The sequence below is a fragment of the Ostrinia nubilalis genome, chromosome 19 (genome assembly GCF_963855985.1).
Source record: "Ostrinia nubilalis chromosome 19, ilOstNubi1.1, whole genome shotgun sequence".
Lineage (NCBI taxonomy): Eukaryota > Metazoa > Arthropoda > Insecta > Lepidoptera > Crambidae > Ostrinia > Ostrinia nubilalis.
Genome location: NC_087106.1, coordinates 529458 through 533106, shown reverse-complemented (window position 1 = coordinate 533106; position 3649 = coordinate 529458).

Here is a 3649-nt window from a genome sequence, read left to right as displayed (position 1 = left end):
CATCGGTGAGTGCGTTTAATTTAATTCGGGATAACGCGTCAGCGTTGCTGTTTTGTTTACCATTTTTATATATGATGTCATAATCAAATTCCGCTAAACGTAACTTCCATCTAGTGAGTTTACTGTTGGGTTCCTTTATCGAATTTAACCATGCTAGTGGTCTGTGATCGGTGTAGATTGTAAACTTCCTACCATACAAATACGGTCTGAAATGCTTTGCTGCCCAAATTATGGCTAATAATTCTTTTTCGATGGTACTGTATCGCGTCTCGGCTTCGTTCAGTGTACGACTTGCGTAGGCGACCGTTTTATCGCTGCCTACAGTTCCTTGTGATAATACGGCTCCGATAGCGAAGTTAGAGGCGTCTGTTGTTAGAACAAACGGTTTCTCGAAATCGGGATATTGTAACAATGGTGCGTTTGTTAAAAGTTCTTTACATGTCTCGAAAGCGGATTTGTATTTGTCATCAATTATTATTTTATTGCGTTTTTTTAGACAACTGGTAAGTGGCTGTGTTATCTTGGCGAAGTCTTTTATAAACTTCCTATAGTAACCTATAAGACCTAAGAAACTTTTGATTTCTGTTGTAGTTGTGGGAATAGGGAAATCTAAGATGGCTTTAATTTTGTCATTGTTCGGTTTAAGACCTTCCTTAGTGATTGTGTGTCCTAAGTACAAGACTTCCTTGCGTAAGAATTCAGATTTGTCTAATTGGATTTTAAGGTTGGTTTCTCTTAAGCGATCAAATATCTTTCTTAAGCTCTGAATGTGTTCCTGTAAGCTATTACTGTAAACTATGATGTCATCAAGGTAGACTAAACAGTGCATTCCTTGTAACCCACGCAGTACGTTATCCATTGCGCGTTGGAACGTCGCCGGCGCGGTTTTTAAACCGAACGGCATGCGCAGAAATTCGTAGTGCCCCGCTTGGGTGCTGAATGCTGTTTTCTGTCTGTCATCCTTATCTATCTCGATTTGATGGTACCCACTTGCTAAATCCAAGGTGGTAAAGTAAATTGATTTTCCTAGTTTATCAAAAAGATCCGCTATATTGGGTAATGGATATCGATACCTTCAGGTTCAATTGTCGTATAAACCAAAACCCTACTTTTCAGGAGAGCCAAAAAACGTTTTTTTTTTTAACAAAAAAATCGTAACTTTTTTATTTGAGAAGTTATAAAAAAATGACCAAGAGACAACATTTTTCAATTCTTGCGATGAAAAAGTCTAGATATTTAAAAAATGGGTATCTTCAGTAGTTTTAAAGTTAGCTTGGAGTTACGTCCTTAAAAAAGGCACTCGGTGGTTTATACGACCCATTATATTGGACCTAAAAATAACTCTTTACGTCGTATTTGATTTTTTAGTAAACACGAGACTGAAATTGATGGCTTAAAGACCATTAGATGTAATTTTTTTGGTTTATATACCCATTGATAAAGTGATTTATTCAAATGTATTATTAAAACTATACATGTAAATAATGTATTGTTTACTATTTCCAGGCTTTTGTTGTTTAGAGAATTTGCACAAAGATATTTAACAGTGTAAAAACTATATTTGGTTGAGGTAGAAATAATAAATTTGCTTGCATACGAAAAATAACAAGTTTTTTTTACAATTTTGCAGGAAAATTATGGCAAAACTAATAATTTTAAACAAAATAATCACCATAAATTTTGAACAAAAAAATACAATTACAGCAAAACATTAAGACAACTTTCCTGGTTCTCTGCTGACGCATATTGAATTCGTTTGGTTATGATAAATTTTGCATAAACAGAAGAGCCCCAGTATGCTCAGGAGAAGGATTTGTAATTTTTTGAGAATTTCTCTAAGGAATTTATATCTTTACAAGAAACCCAAATTTAAATTACAGCTAACAGTAAAGGCTAGATGACAAAATTTCAATTATTTGTCCGTCAGACAGATAATTAGAAAATATTAGACTCATATTTTTTATTTTCTTTCATAAATAAATAATAACAGTGCTACATCGAGTTGAAATGGCGCGATACGTCACGCTAGAGTAGAATTTTTACTCAAAAGTGACGTCACGCGACATTTCAACTCAATATAACACTGTAATTATTCGATTATGGAAAAAAAATATGAGTAATATTTTCTAATTATCTGTCTGACGGACTAAATAGAATTTCGATTTCATTACCTAGTCATCATCCCTAATAGTACTTGTAAAGTAATAAATTATTACAGAGCATATTAAAAGGGTATAAATAGCCTTCATGAGCACACTATGGCTTGTTTTCTTTGTTTAAAAGTCTTGAATTCATCACATTTAGTCGAGATCAATTTATGAATGTACTGGACCTGGAAAGCAACCTTATATACCTACCTATCTAGTTATTATCTTTAAAAGTAGAAACAATCAACTTTATTTAACTTTTTAATTAAGAAAAACTTACTTACTGTCCATACATACATATGTGATGCAATAAACAAATGAATATTAATATGAAACAGATAATTACCATATTGAATACGTGGACTTACGACGTTGGATCCAAATATCTGGCCATATGTCTTTGGGCGTAAAAACCATTTTCAATTACGAGAGAGTTTTACATCCTGGCTTAAAAAAATGTATGGTTGATACATCTTAGCAAAAATACCAAATACAAGCATTCGGTTTTTACATCATTTATAAGGTATTTATTTATCTTTTAACATTTTTTTAGCGAATTTCAATATATCGAATATACAGCTCGATAGAGAAAAAAATTCTGATTAAAATGGTATATATAACTCAATTTGGCCAAAATGGTTTATACGACAATTGAACCTGAAGGTGTCGATATTTATCGTCGGTTGTGATTTCATTTAAACGTCTGTAATCAATGACCATCCTAAATTTTCTTTCACCTGATGCATCCATTTTCTTTGGAACTAGATGCACTGGGGCATTCCACGGGGAATGTGATTCCTGAATTACATTATCTAATAAAAGTTTTTCCACTTGTTTATTATTTCGTCTGTCTGGACTTGAGGTAACCTATACGGTCTTAAGTAAATAGGATCCTCATTTTTAGTACGGATTTGGTGTTTTACATTGTTTGAAAAGCTCAAAGGTATTTTTTCACAGTAAAAGATATCACGGTATTCATAGCAAAGATTCCTAATAACCTTTCTTTCCTCATCATTCATATGTTCTAACCTGAGTTTTTCCAGATTCTGCTGTAAGTGTTACAGCAGAATCTGGAAAAACTCAGGTCTCGTCGATCTCATAACCTTGCGGTGCGTCACTGATATTATTAACTGGTATTTCACTGACACTGTACGGTTCTACTGCGAATGGTTTAGATATAGTTATAGTTATATAGTTATCCGAACTATTTTGGATCACGGTATACGCGTAACCTCGTTGACAGCTCACGAGAGCACTGGGCATACGGACGCCTTGTCCGAAGTTAGTATAATTAATTATTGCGTCACCTTCTGACACAGTGGTGGGGATTTAACACGTGACTCGGATCGCGGTGCTATAGTTACTTCCCTCTCAAGCGATCTTCGGCGGGGGGAGACGTAAATCACGAAGCTCTAAAGTGATCTGCGGCGGCTCCCGCCGCAAATCACTTGTCCGAGTTCGGGACCCTGTCATTTAAAAAATATAGTTCTGTTTCTTTCGCA